This window comes from Anomaloglossus baeobatrachus, chromosome 12 (assembly GCF_048569485.1).
Source record: "Anomaloglossus baeobatrachus isolate aAnoBae1 chromosome 12, aAnoBae1.hap1, whole genome shotgun sequence".
Taxonomy (NCBI): domain Eukaryota; kingdom Metazoa; phylum Chordata; class Amphibia; order Anura; family Aromobatidae; genus Anomaloglossus; species Anomaloglossus baeobatrachus.
The window spans coordinates 74,044,098-74,061,413 of NC_134364.1; positions in this window are offsets into that span (position 1 = coordinate 74,044,098).

The window sequence follows — 17,316 nt, forward strand, 5'->3', positions numbered from 1 at the left end:
TTGTTAAGGGGTCAATAGGGTCTCTGTCATCACAAGTCAAGCAGGTGTTCAATGCATCATGGCGGGGTCAGACATTTAAGTGCACCTTCCCATCTGTTTGTTTACCCTTTATGTCTGCCCTTCTCTGATTCTATGATGCCAGTGTTGTCAATCAAATAAAAGGGAGGGTGGAGAAAGAGGGAAAACAAGCAAGTGGGAAGGTGTATTTAAATGATTAGCCCCACTATGGTGCACCAAGTGCCTGTAGTGGTTTGATCAGTCATTCTCTGCTGACAGAGGCCCTTTAAAAGGAATACCAAAACCAACCTCTTATACTTGGTTGGATATGAAGTGAAAGCGCATTCAATTGTTTAGAAAAGTAAAAAAACTTTATTTAATTAAATTCATTAATTTCTAGAAACAATTAAAACAGGAAACCACCAAAGGGGACACATGATCCCAGGACAACAACCAATAAAGTTGATTTACAATCAGGATTTTCACAGAGAATTAATACAATTCATAAACAATCCATAGGATAAATAGCCATATCTCCAGATCTTTAATCATAAATAAACAGTTTTTAAGTATCACTTTGTCGCGGGCGGAGGAGGGGACGCTGCGCTCTCCCACTGCTCGGGTCCGGCTGCCGCTGCTCTGCGGCTGCTGCTGCTCGGTGGCTCGAGCGATGGGCCGGATCCCGGGGACTCGAGCGGCGCTCCTCGCCCGTAAGTGAAAAGGGGTGGTTTTGGTTTTAGGGATATTGTCCGTGACGCCACCCACGGTTGTGGTGATTTTGGGGACACCACCGCTGCTCTAGACGGGGATCCCGGGAGCGGTGACAGGGAGCAGCTGAGTTGTTATTTCTCCCCTCCGTGGGTAGGGGGGTTGGTTTTCCCGGGGCCCGGTGATGGGGTAAGGGTTGGATGACAGGCGAGTTGCGGGGCCTGATGAGGTGCAGGGTCGCAAGGGCAGCGCTGTGCCGCATGGCACGAAGGTACTCACTCAGCCCAATGATGATGACACAGTTCACGGTAAAACAAGCGGCTGGATGGACGGGTCCCTCGGACGGCTGCGGTGTTGTTGTTCCCTGCAGGTTAGCGGTGACTGTCTCTCCCTGCACCTATGTTCTATGTTGATTCCGATGGGTTCCCACCGGTAACCCGCTCCCCGACTTGGATGTAGGCCAGAGGAGCCCCTTTTGCCTGCAGACGCTGGCCCTGGGAAACGGTTGCACTTGGCGGTGGCGGTGTCTCCCCTTCACGGTTGGACGGTTGCCTTCTGTCGGGACTTGACTGTTTGGAAACCCGGAGGTCCCCTTCACTAACGGATTCGGCAACTTCACGTCGACTCCTAGCCTTGCCGGGGTCCGAAAGGCCCCTGCCACTGGTGCTGGCTTCTCTTTGTGTACCGGTCCGGTACCGCCGGACCACCACCCGTCCACGGTCCTTACGGTAGACTCCAATCGGCCACTCCTGCAGACGGTCACCACCATCTGCCAACCTTGCTGTTCTGTCCGGGCCACACACCCGGACCAACTTCAGGCTCTTTTTCTGTCACTTTTCTCCTCTCTACTACTTTCCTCCTTCCACTTCCACTGTCCAAACTAGACTGCCTGTTTTCCCTCCTCCAGGACTGTGAACTCCTTGGTGGGTGGAGATCAACCGCCTGGCTCCACCCCCTGGTGTGGACATCAGCCCCTGTAGGAAGGCAACAAGGGTTTTGTGTCTGACCTTGATGTGCCTACAGGGAGTGTGGGGTGTGTTGGTGTTGTTCTCTGTGGCCCCTGGCTTGTCCAGGGCGACACATTCCCCCTTAGTTTAATGCAGACCGTCCTCGGGCTGCCCGTCCAACACCGGTTTTATTTTCACCAACTGGAAAAATATGAAAAGGTAAACGGTAATACACTTACAATTAAAATAACATCTTCCCACATCGGGAGGTACTCTTACTTAAACGTTACGGTAACGGTTACGGCTTCCGCTCTCACCCACCCAAGCAACCTGGTCCTGATGCTGCCCCTAAGCAAATAGGCAGCACCCCTTGACCCCAGTGCTGCACAAATTACCCGAGCGGGATCTGTCCTTTCCAGGGGACCCACATCCATGGGGAGCCCCTGGAACCCCCAGGGGGTAGCCACCGGTTCCGGTGGTGGCTGGGCCCCAGCCTGCTCCACTGCGGGCCCTCCCTCCAATCTGCCTCTCCAGAGGCGGCAACGGTAGAAGCTGCAACAACATTTTTATTTACAAGCCACTAAGTTTGTGGTTGCCCTGCTAGTTCTCAGGCATGTTCATGGGAGTTCCTATGTGAACTTGTAAAGGGGGTCCCAACGGGGACCAGTTGCCGGCTACGACCGGTTCCAAATCAGGGTGCAATCAGGTGACTTTTCACGGTTATCATTGACTTATCATTCATTCCTTTAAAACTTTCAAATGGTATTTTTAACACTGGTGGTCCCAACGGGGACAACTTGCAGCGGTGGACCGCTGCCTTTTGCGGCTCAACAGTCCATTCTCACTCGTGGGGCTCTAGTGCCACCTTCACATGGTGCACCGCTCTGGACACTGATGATAGCTCGCTGCAGGCGATCTTCCTCCACATACATGCGGACATGCACATCCGCTCTACACCCCTCTTGGGCATCGATCTCTCTGCGCAGCTGCCTTTGCCGCCGCTCCCAGTCTGAAGCACTTTTTGCTTGCTCCGGTTCAGCGTGTGCGGGGGACGGACCCAGCCAGAGTCCCTCCGTGTCGGCTACGACCGGCACCTTCAGTAATGAGGTACCCCGCTGTGACATGGCCTGCACTGCCTCCTGGCAGCTGCATCCCCGCCGTGCCTCCGGTGCATCTTTGCTGACGGCCTCAGCCTTCGGCTTCTTCCATGAAAGCGGATCAGTGCGGTCATGAGCTTCTGCTGCAGGTTGGTCCGCCGGGGCGGATTGGCAGGGTACCGCTACCGGTGGTGGTGGTAGCGGGCCTAGTGGCGGGGCAGCAGCAGCCAACACGGGTAGCGGGGGAGGTAGCAGGGCAAGCGGGTATGGACCGGGTCCCTCAGCCGCGATGACCGACCCACTAGGGGTACAGGGGCGTGGGTCACTTACCCTCCGTTCCAAGACTCCCTCCACCTCGCGTCTCCATACGGCCGCCACCACTTCCGCCATGTCGGCCTCCCACTCCTCCAGGAGGAGCTGCATGCGGACCTGCAGACGGCTGCCCAGCTGGACGGTCCGGACCTCCACCCACGCCGCGGCGCCAGGCGCGGGGACCACGGCGTTGTCGGTCGGACTCAGCATCCTTAGCAGCGGCCTCTTCCAGGAACCAGTAAATGGCCGCAGGGTCCTGGCGTCCCTGCTTCCATAGCTGCGCTCACATGCAGCCAGCCGCCATTTCGTCCCCCTTAGTTTCTTTTTGGCCCCTCCTCTATTGGGGCGGGGCTTTGGCTTTCGCGCCTCCACTACTCGAGGAGACGCTCGAGCGGGAACTCTTCGCGCCAAAGATGGCGGCTTCTGAAATTTTCTGGCCGGACACCTCTGGCGGTAACAAGGCGCACCTCTACCCAACGGCAGAGCGGTAAGATCCTGTTCGTGACGCCAAGTTGTCGCGGGCAGAGGAGGGGACGCTGCGCTCTCCCACTGCTCGGGGCCGGCTGCCGCTTGTTACGGTTGCTGCGAGCACTGGAGACTATGTCCAGATTTCTTGCTACTGCACATGTGCGAGCGCTGGAGACTAAGTCCAGATTTCTTGCTACTGCACATGTGCGAGCGCTGGAGACTAAGTCCAGATTTCTTGCTACTGCACATGTGCGAGCGCTGGAGACTAAGTCCTATCTTGGAGCCATTGCACATGTGCGGGTGACATCATCGCTGACACGAGGTCACATGTCTCTGACACCTTCTATGCCGATTGGTCGCTGGTCATGTGCTTGTGACGCCTTGCTCGGTGATAGGCCAGCATGATGTCACTCTTGTCGTTCTGGCAGCGGATTGGCTCTGGTGTCCTCCATCTTGGATGAGGCACAGAGTCTATATAAGACCCTGACACACGCCGCATGGCGCTCAGTCCTCTTGGTTCATGCATGAGGGTAGACGCCCTGTGCACGTTCCTCTAGGCATTCCTCTGTCTATGCTAGGTGAGCGCTACCTTACAGCTTCGGCTGCTGTCCGTATCCTTACCTCTTAGGGGAGCGGACATAGGCAGGTGCCTGAGGCACATGGTCTGGCTGGGCCTTGTGATTCGACTCGTAGGTGGACGTTGCCGCTAGGGTAACGTTCCTTATACTGCGTCTGGCAGTTGTTCGTATCCTCGCACACTAGGGGAGCGAACAGAGGTAGGAGCTTTGTGCGGCTTACGCTGCTGTTCGTCTCTTTTGCACCACTAGAAGAGCGGACCTAGGCAGGTGCCATATCTAGTGGTTCGTGTCCTCGCACACTAGTGGAGCGAACGCAGGTAGGAGCTTTGTTCGGCTTACGCTGCTGTTCGTCTCTTTTGCACCACTAGAAGAGCGGACCTAGGTAGGTGCCATTTCGCACACATCGCCTTTATCTCTGTGATTATTAACAGAGATCATTCCACACACCCTCCAAGTAAGGGAGGAATTGCTTTACTTATTATATCCTTCTGTGAGTTAACAGAGGTATTGCACTCTGCCATAGTCTGCAGCAGAGTCTTTGCACGGTGGACCCTGACTGTCTGATACTCCTTTAAGTTATTATCAGACAGCCCCCCGTAACATTAGGACTGAGCCAAGGGTCTGGCAGTTATGGCAGAATATCAGCAGTTACACCGTTACATACAAGTACTTGAGTCACGGCTCAAGAGTATAGAGGATAAACCTCAGACCATGGTGACATCTGCACATGATCCTCGACTTGCTCTGCCAAACAGATATTCTGGCGATGCCAGATCATGTCGTGGTTTCATTAGTCAGTGTCAGATACACCTAGAGGTCAACTCTTCTCGCTTCTCTACGGAGAGGTCCAGAGTAGGCTTTATCATCTCCTTACTTCAGGACAAAGCCTTAGAATGGGCGACTCCCCTATGGGAGCGCTCTGATGTGGTTACTCTGAGATATCAAGACTTTCTTGATGCTCTTAAGGCGGTATTCATGGGTCCGCAGGTTACCCATGATGCGGCCCTGAGACTGTTAGATCTATCTCAGGGTTCGTTATCCACTAGTTCCTATGCCATTGCTTTTAGAACTCTGGTGGCAGAACTAGATTGGCCAGAGAAGGTGTTGATTCCTATCTTCTGGAGAGGGTTGGCAGGCTATGTCAAGGATGCTCTTGCTACTCGTGAGGTCCCTGCTTCTCTGGAGGACTTGATCACAGTAGCAACGAGGATCGATGTACGCCATAAGGAACGTAGACTCGAGGTCTCTTCCTCACGCCCTAAGCCTCGGGCTATTCCAGTTGTTGAGGGTCCACTACCATCTTCCTCAGCATCTGAAACATCTCCCACTTCTATGGAGTTAGGTCATACGTCCTCCAGACTACGCAAGTCTGGTCCTCCTATATGTTACGTATGTCGTCAGGCTGGGCACTATGCCAACAAGTGTCCTAGTCGTCAGGGAAACTCCCTGGCCTAGTAACCATTAGAGGGGGGTTACTAGAGACGTCTTCTGCACCCTCTAAGTGTTGTATCCCAGGTCAGCTCTCGTTATCTGAGAATACATGGCCTATTATGGCTTTTGTGGATTCCGGAGCTGACGGGACTTTTGTGTCCTCAGGATTTGTAAAGGGACACAATATTCCCTCTATCATGTTAGAGGCGCCTATTCCTGTCCGTGTTGTTAATGGAACTATGTTGTCTGACTCCATTACATTGAGGACAGTTCCCTTGCGCCTTTCCCTGTCTCAGGGTCACATAGAGGAGATTTCTTTTCTTGTTTTGCCTGAGGGTATAGACGACGTCCTTCTGGGTCTTCCATGGCTTCGGACTCATGCTCCTCACATTGACTGGGAGTCTGACAGCATTATTAGTTGGGGTTCGAAATGTCAGTCCCGATGTCTTCTCTTAGCACCTAAGGTCGTTGCAGTTGCATCAACTGATCTCTCTCCCATACCTACACCCTATCTGGATTTCGCTGACGTGTTCTCCAAACAGGGTGCTGAGGTTCTTCCACCCCATAGGCCGTATGACTGTGCCATAGACCTTATCCCAGGTTCGGTTCCACCTAAAGGCAGGGTTTACCCCCTGTCGATACCTGAGTCGGAGGCCATGTCGACCTATATAAGAGAGAGTTTAGAGAAGGGGTTCATTCGTAAGTCTGTCTCTCCCGCGGGAGCTGGGTTTTTCTTTGTTCGGAAGAAAGAGGGTGATTTGCGTCCCTGCATAGATTACAGGGGTCTCAACGCAATCACAATAAAGAACAAATACCCATTACCTTTAATTTCGGAGCTCTTTGACAGACTGAGAGGAGCTCAAGTTTTTACGAAGTTGGATCTGCGGGGTGCGTATAACTTGGTACGAATTCGAAAGGGTGACGAATGGAAGACCGCTTTTAACACCCGAGACGGTCACTATGAATACCTCGTCATGCCTTTTGGGTTATGTAATGCACCCGCAGTATTTCAGGACTTCGTAAACGATGTGTTCAGGGATTTACTGTTATCCTCAGTAGTGGTGTATCTGGACGACATCCTGATTTTTTCTCCTGATCTGGAGACTCATCGTCAGGATGTCGTTCGTGTCCTTTCCCGTTTAAGGGAGCACTCATTGTTTGCTAAACTCGAGAAATGTGTATTCGAGCAGTCCTCATTGCCTTTTTTGGGTTACATTATCTCACAAGAGGGCCTGGCTATGGATCCTGCAAAGCTCTCTGCTGTCCTGCAATGGTCCGAACCTCATTCCTTGAAGGCGGTGCAACGCTTCTTAGGATTCATAAATTATTACAGGCAGTTCATACCCCATTTTTCTACTTTGGTGGCCCCTTTGGTGGCCTTGACTAAGAAAGGTGCTAATCCCAAAGCCTGGTCTACTGAGACATCTCAGGCTTTTGAGGCAGTAAAAAGACACTTTTCAACTGCCCCCGTTCTTCAAAGACCCGATGAGAGTAAGCCCTTCCTCTTAGAGGTTGATGCCTCTTCAGTGGGTGCTGGTGCGGTCTTGTATCAAAAGAACAGTGCAGGTAGAAAAAGGCCGTGTTTCTTCTTTGCTAAAACCTTTTCACCGGCAGAGAGAAACTATACCATTGGGGATAGGGAACTGCTCGCCTTGAGATTAGCCTTGGAGGAGTGGCGTCACTTGCTGGAAGGAGCGAAACATCCTTTCCAGGTCTATACAGACCATAAGAATCTGACGTACTTACAAACCGCTCAGCGTCTGAATCCTCGCCAAGCCCGCTGGTCCTTGTTTTTCTCCCGCTTTCACTTCTCCATCAACTATCTGTCTGGGAGTAAGAATAACAAGGCAGACGCCCTGTCTCGCTCTATGCTTTCTACCCAGGAAGAGATTGACGAACCTCGTCTTATCCTTCCCTCCAGGGTTTTTCATACGCTCTCCCCTGTGACGTTAGACCAAATCCCACCGGGCAAGACCTTTGTTCCGCCTGATCGACAGAATGATATACTGTCATGGGCCCACACCTCAAAGGTGGGTGGGCATTTTGGTATTAGGCGGACACGAGAGTTACTGGAGAGGTGGTATTGGTGGCCACACTTAGCCAGCCACGTCAAGAGATATGTCGGTTCTTGCTACTCGTGTGCTCGCAACCGTCCATTACGGCAGAGACCGGCTGGGCTCTTGCATCCTTTACCAGTGCCAGATAGACCATGGGAGGTGGTAGGCATGGACTTTGTGGGTGATCTTCCATGTTCACAGGGACATAGATTTGTGTGGGTCATTACGGACCATTTCTCCCGGATGGTTCATCTCGTACCGTTATCGAGAATCCCATCTTCCAGGGTACTAGCCAAACTATTCCTCAAGCATGTCTTTAGGCTTCACGGGATGCCAGATCGTATCATTTGTGATAGAGGCCCGCAATTTGCTTCCCGTTTCTGGCGAGATCTTTGTAGCCTTCTGCAAATTGAGTTGAATCTATCTTCGGCATACCATCCGGAGACCAATGGTTTGGTTGAGCGTACCAATCAATCCATGATTATATACCTTCGACACTTTGTTGCTGAGAACCACGATAACTGGTCCTCCCTCCTACCCTGGGCAGAATTTGCCCTTAACAATTCGCTGGCTGAGGCCACTGGGCAGACACCGTTCGTACTCAATAATGGGCAACACCCTAGGGTACCGGTACCGTTTCCCGCTGCTGCACCTCCTCCTCTTGTGGCCGACTGGGCAACTAATGCCAGAGAGGTTTGGGATCGGACTCAAGAGTCAATCCAAGCAGCTAAGGACCGTATGAAGACGGTGTCCGATCGGTTTCGTCGCCCGGCTCCTGTCTTTTCTCCAGGGGACTTTGTGTGGCTCTCTGCAAAAAACGTGAAACTTAGAGTGAGCTCTGTCAAATTTGCTCCTCGCTTCCTGGGTCCTTATGAGGTTCTTCGACAGGTAAATCCTGTAGTCTACCAATTGAAGTTACCCGTCCATCTTAGGATCCATGACAAATTCCATGTTTCACTGCTAAAGCCGGCAATTTTACCTCACGCTCGTGAAGTGCACTCTCCTGCTTCTGATTCTTCTCGCTCTAGCTATGAGGTACGAGCCATAGTTGGTTCTAAGATGGTTAGAGGGCGCAGGTTCTTCTTGATAGATTGGGAGGGCTACGGCCCGGAACATCACTCTTGGGAGCCTGAGGAGGCTGTCCATGCTCCCGACTTAGTTGCCGATTACCTGCGTCGCCGGGAGGGGGGCCCTTGAGGGGGAGGTACTGTTACGGTTGCTGCGAGCACTGGAGACTATGTCCAGATTTCTTGCTACTGCACATGTGCGAGCGCTGGAGACTAAGTCCAGATTTCTTGCTACTGCACATGTGCGAGCGCTGGAGACTAAGTCCAGATTTCTTGCTACTGCACATGTGCGAGCGCTGGAGACTAAGTCCTATCTTGGAGCCATTGCACATGTGCGGGTGACATCATCACTGACACGAGGTCACATGTCTCTGACACCTTCTATGCCGATTGGTCGCTGGTCATGTGCTTGTGACGCCTTCCTCGGTGATAGGCCAGCATGATGTCACTCTTGTCGTTCTGGCAGCGGATTGGCTCTGGTGTCCTCCATCTTGGATGAGGCACAGAGTCTATATAAGACCCTGACACACGCCGCATGGCGCTCAGTCCTCTTGGTTCATGCATGAGGGTAGACGCCCTGTGCACGTTCCTCTAGGCATTCCTCTGTCTATGCTAGGTGAGCGCTACCGGCAGGGTAGCGTTCTTATACCTTACAGCTTCGGCTGCTGTCCGTATCCTTACCTCTTAGGGGAGCGGACATAGGCAGGTGCCTGAGGCACATGGTCTGGCTGGGCCTTGTGATTCGACTTGTAGGTGGACGTTGCCGCTAGGGTAACGTTCCTTATACTGCGTCTGGCAGTTGTTCGTATCCTCGCACACTAGGGGAGCGAACAGAGGTAGGAGCTTTGTGCGGCTTACGCTGCTGTTCGTCTCTTTTGCACCACTAGAAGAGCGGACCTAGGCAGGTGCCATATCTAGTGGTTCGTGTCCTCGCACACTAGTGGAGCGAACGCAGGTAGGAGCTTTGTGCGGCTTACGCTGCTGTTCGTCTCTTTTGCACCACTAGAAGAGCGGACCTAGGTAGGTGCCATTTCGCACACATCGCCTTTATCTCTGTGATTATTAACAGAGATCATTCCACACACCCTCCAAGTAAGGGAGGAATTGCTTTACTTATTATATCCTTCTGTGAGTTAACAGAGGTATTGCACTCTGCCATAGTCTGCAGCAGAGTCTTTGCACGGTAGACCCTGACTGTCTGATACTCCTTTAAGTTATTATCAGACAGCCCCCCGTAACACCGCTGCTCTGCGGCTGCTGCTGCACGGTGGCTTGAGCGATGGGCCGGATCCCGGGGACTCGAGCGGCGCTCCTCGCCCGTGAGTGAAAAGGGGTGGTTTTGGTTTTAGGGATATTGTCCGTGACGCCACCCACGGTTGTGGTGATTTTGGGGACACCACCGCTGCTCTAGACGGGGATCCCGGGAGCGGTGACAGGGAGCAGCTGAGTTGTTATTTCTCCCCTCCGTGGGTAGGGGGGTTGGTTGTCCCGGGGTCCGGTGATGGGGTAAGGGTTGGATGACAGGCGAGTTGCGGGGCCTGATGAGGTGCAGGGTCGCAGGGGCAGCGCTGTGCCGCATGGCACGGAGGTACTCACTCAGCCCAATGATGATGACACAGTTCACGGTAAAACAAGCGGCTGGATGGACGGGTCCCTCGGACGGCTGCGGTGTTGTTGTTCCCTGCAGGTTAGCGGTGACTGTCTCTCCCTGCACCTATGTTCTATGTTGATTCCGATGGGTTCCCACCGGTAACCTGCTCCCCGACTTGGATGTAGGCCAGAGGAGCCCCTTTTGCCCGCAGACGCTGGCCCTGGGAAACGGTTGCCCTTGGCGGTGGCGGTGTCTCCCCTTCACGGTTGGACGGTTGCCTTCTGTCGGGACTTGACTGTTTGGAAACCCGGAGGTCCCCTTCACTAACGGATTCGGCAACTTCACGGCGACTCCTAGCCTTGCCGGGGTCCGAAAGGCCCCTGCCACTGGTGCTGGCTTCTCTTTGTGTACCGGTCCGGTACCGCCGGACCACCACCCGTCCACGGTCCTTACGGTAGACTCCAATCGGCCACTCCTGCAGACGGTCACCACCGTCTGCCAACCTTGCTGTTCTGTCCGGGCCACACACCCGGACCAACTTCAGGCTCTTTTTCTGTCACTTTTCTCCACTCTACTACTTTCCTCCTTCCACTTCCACTGTCCAAACTAAAAACACAAAAAATCAGCCTTGGTACAATATGAATATTGTGGGAATTAAGCATAATAAGGTGGTCTCCTAGTACAATGAAAACATGTCACCACCCACTTATTCATGAATATAATGGATATTCTGATCTATGTAAACATACAAACCAACTCACAAAAGGATCAGATAACAAAGGTAGTATAAGAAAAATCTTTATTTAAGAGTAAAAAGTATACAGAAAAAAGAGGGGGTGTAGTAACAGGGAGGATACACTGGTTGGCATACCAGAGCAGTTGAGAGCAATAAAGTGTGCAACGTTATAAGGAAGCCACAGAAAAACCTTATAAGGGTAGAGGGAATGCCAGTATATATTACTAAATCACATGCAGGCGGAATCCCAAAACAAAATGATACAGAAAGGCATCATGTTGTGGCGACCAAGTATTAAAAGTAAACACGCATACTCACAGCTGGAATGGCGCCAAGTCCCATCCGACGCGCGCCCCCTTCCCTGACGAAGGCTATCGCTGAAACGCGCGTCGGATGGGACTTGGCGCCATTCCAGCTGTGAGTATGCGTGTTTACTTTTAATACTTGGTCGCCACAACATGATGCCTTTCTGTATTATTTTGTTTTGGGATTCCACCTGCATGTGATTTAGTAATATATACTGGCATTCCCTCTACCCTTATAAGGTTTTTCTGTGGCTTCCTTACAACATTGCACACTTTATTGCTCTCAGCTGCTCTGGTATGCCATCCAGTGTATCCTCCCTGTTACTACACCCCCTCTTTTTTCTGTATACTTTTTACTCTTAAATAAAGATTTTTCTTATACTACCTTTGTTATCTGATCCTTTTGTGTGTTGGTTTGCACTGTCCAAACTAGACTGCCTGTTTTCCCTCCTCCAGGACTGTGAACTCCTTGGTGGGTGGAGACCAACCGCCTGGCTCCACCCCCTGGTGTGGACATCAACCCCTGGAGGAAGGCAACAAGGGTTTTGTGTCTGACCTTGATGTGCCTACAGTGAGTGTGGGGTGTGTTGGTGTTGTTCTCTGTGGCCCCTGGCTTGTCCAGGGCGACACAACTTGTTTATAATTAACGAACATTAGCCCATATAGTTTATTGATCTCACATTGATATCTAGAAACCATGTAAACCCACACAATAGATCATTATATAGTAAGTAGGGTCAATTTCCACATAAATGATTTTGGCTATAATGTAACAGAATAAATTAACCTAGCGAACAAATTATCAGGAAATCCCCACCTAAGATCATAATCATAAGTTGGCCCATACCCTATACTAGACATCACCCAGCAAAAGCTGTTTAATTTGTGATACACAAATGTAGCAAAGTAATATTGCCTAAGGGGTACTTTGCACACTACGACATCGCAGCTGCGATGTCGGTGGGGTCAAATCGAAAGTGACGCACATCCGGCGTCGCTGTCGACATCGTAATCTGTAAAGCGTTTTTGATACGATTAACGAGCGCAAAAGCGTCGTAATCGTATCATCGGTGTAGTGTCCGACATTTTCATAATTGCGCGGCAGCAACGGTACAATGTTGTTCCTCGTTCACCTGCGGCAGCACACATCGCTGTGTGAGAAGCCGCAGGAGCGAGGAACATCAGCGTACCTGCGTCACCGCGGCTCACGCCGGCTATGTGGAAGGATGGAGGTGGGCGGGATGTTTACGTCCCGCTCATCTACGCCCCTCCGCTTCAATTGGCCGCCTGCCGTGTGACATCGCTGTGACGCCGCACGACCCGCCCCCTTAGGAAGGAGGCGGGTCGCCGGCCAGAGCGACGTCGCAGGGCAGGTGAGTGAATGTGAAGCTGCTGTAGGGATAATGTTCGCTACAGCAGCGATCACAAGATATCGCTGCTGCGACGGGGGCGGGAACTATCGTGCTCGGCATCGCTGCCATCGGCTTGCGATGTCGTAGTGTGCAAAGTACGTCTTAGAGTGAATTATTCCAGAGGGAATCAGCAGATCATATATAAACTGTTCACTAGACTAGCGCTCGTTTAGGACTATATGGATGGCTACCTTAATCAAGGATTATTCCCATATTTACCTATGGATCGATGAAATCGGCGCACCTGGCCATGTGTCCCGCCAACTTTACGCAGACTGGAAGAGGGTGAGAGGCTACTGGTGGAGATGGTGAGACAGAGGAGAACATGGTAGCTGGAGGTCAAGCCTAACTGTTCCCACAGTGTCAGCACTGACAGGGTACAGGAGTCCTAGGGCAGATTATGCTCTCTGTTGTCTGCCAGAACCTCCAGGGGATGGGGATTTCAAGTTCCATCGCCCACCACCCATTTTTCCAGAGCACAGTGACACATAGGATCCGGTGACGGGACTGCAGCCAGGCCCCACGGCGAGGATCTACGCCACCTGCATACGGGACGGTAACATTAAAATAGACACTGGGGTCCCCAAGCTGCTTCAAGCCAAGGGGATCCACAGCCAAACGCAAGGAAGGGAGGTCTCAATCTCCCCAGACACCTGTGATTGCCTCTGATTTACCCGGGACCGGCTGAGGCCCATCGCGGTGGAGAGCAGCACCTCCCGGGCATATTACGAACTGTGAGTAAAAAGAACTTTTGAACTGCAGCTCCCTGTATCTTCCCTGTATTTGCCGGTGCTGTCGCCTCGCGTGGACTTCTGCCCTTGTTATCCACCCGTGGCCTGCTCCACCTGTGGGGAGCGACACCATCCCGGCTGCCATAACACCTGCCCCGGCGAGGAATTCTGCAGCAGTGGCTAATCCCTGGACTCTTACCACAGGTGGCGTCATGACAAACTTTCCCAATCCCCCCACTTTCCCTTCATTTGCTGTACACCTCGGGGCAACGGAACCGGGCAAGGCCACCCGTGACATCGCCTGACCTGACCAGCAACGGCCCGGCAACGAGAAGGTTAACAACCTCCCCCGTGGGGCGCTACACACGCATCGTCTCCAGGCACCATTATTTGAAGCTCTCACTGCCCGCAACCCCAGCCCGTCTGCCGCACAGCCACCCCAGCACCAGCACAACTGCCCCAGCTCCAGCACAGCTGCCCCAGCACAGCCGCCACTACGAACAGTTTCTTGGACACCATTTGGGACACCCGCCAGCTGCACCGCCCAAAGCATCGTCCTGCTCCTCCACTGCCCGTGTCTCCTGTGACCCTTCTCCACCACCGCTACCCGCCCCCCCCTCCGGTAAGACATCACTTACAAGACGGACCACATTTTTTCATTCTTTTTTTTCTCTAACTTTTGCGTGCGTTTTATAATCCGGTTCATCTTATAAACCGTAAAATACAGTAGATGATGGTTGCCCCTTTCTGTACCAACTCGCCCTGAAACAGATGTTTAAAATTAGTTTTCAGTATCACACAATCAATATAATAGGAAACATATGAAATACTGATGAGTATCTGGACAAGTGGGAAAATACCCAAAGCACCACAATAGTGACATAAAATATAGCTGCTTAAAGTGAAATAACAAGAGGGGATGTAGTGTATCAAACATTATTACAATTCATAAATCCGCTACAGTAGATCTGCAGATTTCAATTCCTGCTACATGCAGCTAGATGAAAACCATATTTGATATTGGTTTCTTAGGAAGAATTTGCAGGCAGATTCGCCCCCCTTCCACACGTCACTATTTTGTTCTTTGGGAAGCTCATTACTCAGGTGATGACAGGATTCAGATAATCATTTCCACAGTAAGCAAAGCAAATGCAGCATCCCGGACATTCCCTGTATGCAGAGACCGCCGTGTGCTTGTTTCCTGTCAGTGCATTCTGCTAATACACCCCCTCCCCAACACGTTCCTTGCTTTCCTGCTTCCAAATGTACTTACTAATAATGAACTACTAAAAAAAATAGCATTTTGGATTTTTTAATTCTTCCTATATACCTTACTTATATTATTTTTACTCTTATTCTGTTAAATAAAAAATAAACCTCTTTAAAAGGAGCAATATTTTTGGACCTTTCTTTTTTTTTTTTTAAACCATAACTTTTTATGGACCTTTCTTTAACTCTCATGTAACCCCACTTTATGAGCATTTTAATCATGTACCCCGAATCAAGCTAGGTCATACGGTGTATTACAGAAGGACAACATAGACATAAGTCCATAGGGATCCATATAGATCAATGCAGCAAATTTAAATTAAGGGCTTGTTCACATGTTAATTTTTATCCAAGCATAAAATGTGGCGCCCTGGACTAGCCAGGTCGTCACAGGTATTACAACATACGTCCCCCACCCCAAGACAGGCACATCAGCCAGACACAATATCCTTGTTGCCTCCCTCCAGGGGCTGATGTCCACACCAGGTGGGGTGGAGCCAGGCGGTTGGCCCCACCCACTGAGGAGTTCACAGTCCTGGAGGCGGGAAAAGGAAGGTAGTGCAGTTAGGGAGGTGGAAGAGTGAGGAGTAAAGTGGTAGTAGAGGAGCAAACTGACCGTGTCCGGGTACATGGCCCGGGCACCAAGAGCAAGGTTGGCAGACGGTGGTGGCCGTCTGCAGAAGAGGCAGATCAACGCGGAACCGTAGGACCGGGGTCGGGCGGTGGCCCGCCGGTACCGAACCGGGGAGCGAAGTGAAGCCAGCACAAACCGGCAGGGCCTGCGGACCCCGACCAGGCTTGGAGTCGCTGTTAAATAGGTCAAATCCGTCAGTGACCGGAACCCCAGGGGTTTCCTAACAGCCAAGACCCGATAGAAGGCAACCGTCCAACCAGCAAAAAGGGAAATACAGCTACCGCCACAGCTAGAGTTCCCAGGGCCAGAGCCTGCAGGCAAAAGGGCTCCACCGGCACATATACACGCTGGGGAGCGGGTTACCAGTGGGAAGCCATCGGGACCAAACATACACAAAGGTGCAGGGAAAGGCAGCCACCACAACCGTCCGGGAGAAACCACAGCAGCCGGCTGCGGGACCCGTCCATCCAGCCGTTTGGTTTACCAGAGACTTTGCATCCATTTGTGGCTGAGTGAGTACTACCGTGCCAGCTGGCACCGCGCTGCGCAGTCCAAGCGACCCTGCACCTTGCCAACCCTGCCTCCCCGTCACTTCACCGGGCCCCGGGACCACCAACCCCCCTACCCACGGACGGGAGAGAAACATCCCAGCTGCTCCCTGCCATCGCTCCCGGGATCCCCGTCAATAGCAGCGGTGGTGCCCAACCTCACCACAACCCATGGGTGGCGTCACGGACCAAATCCCCAAACCAAACTACCCCCTTTCACTCACGGGCGAGGAACACCGCTCGAGTCCCCGGATCCGGCCCACCGCTCGAGCCACCAAGCAGCAGCAGCGCCGGACCCGATTGTGGTGAGCGCAGCGCCCCGTCGCCCGCGACAAAAACATTCCGCACTTTACGTTACCAGCAAAGTGAATGAGATTTCTGAAATTTCGTCCATACTACTTATTTTTTCCTTGCAGATCTGAGCTAGTAAAGTGTTTTTTTAATCTGGAGCCTGTCAATTCTTTCAGCTTTTTTTCAAAGTTTTTCACTCAAATGAAGTAAAAATGTCCCGCCCCAGGGCTATGGGGTACTCGGTCCCGGGCCGTATATTTACGGGGACAGTTCACTGGGTGGCCGTTGCTCGGTTCCGTGACCCTGGGGGGGGTTATGTACAGAGGAATATTTATAAAGCTTATATCGTGATGCCACTTGTGGGTTGCGGTTATAGTGATGGAACCGCAGCTGCATAGTTCTCACCGCTGGAGCTGGTGTAAGTGGCAGCCTGGATGTTGGGCCCTCCGCAAGTAGGGCCGGGGCCCTAGGGGGTAGGTGATGGAGATAGGCGCGGAAAGAAGGTAGACCACACACGAGATTGCAGTGTAACTGGGTTCTTTACTCACAGCGGTTTAATGGCTGATACGTGGAGAAAGGCTGGTCTTTACCACTGGTTCCCTTAGTCCCAGTGCCGGTTTGATGACCTGGTGGCTTCTTTCCCCTGCACCCTTCTCTAGTTGGTAGGTCACCGTGGCTTGGAGCATCTGGGGTCTCCTCCTGGTAGTCTCTGAGTCTTTAGTCCGTACGGTGGGCAGTTTGAACCCTGTGGGGTCAGTGTCTGTTCCGGTCCCTGGTTCTCCTGTCACTGCTGGTGCCCCCGGACTTTACGGTCAGTGAGATCCAGATGGTCCACTCACTGTGCAGATTTTATCAGGTCTGCCTGGAGCGTCTGCCTAACCTAGGATTCTGTACCCCGTCGGTGCTATGGATCCAGGAGTACTCCACCGTACTCCACTGGCAACCACACGCCTGGGTCCTCAGGTCACCGTCACACACTCCCGTCAGTGCGGTTACGTCCGTCTCCTCTGGTTTTCACTTACTAACTCCGACTCACTGTCTGACCCCTCCCACCTGGTTGTCGTCTAGTGGACTGGATTGGCTCCACCTATGGGTGGCCATCCTTTGGTTCCAACGCTAGTCTGTCACCAGTCCTTG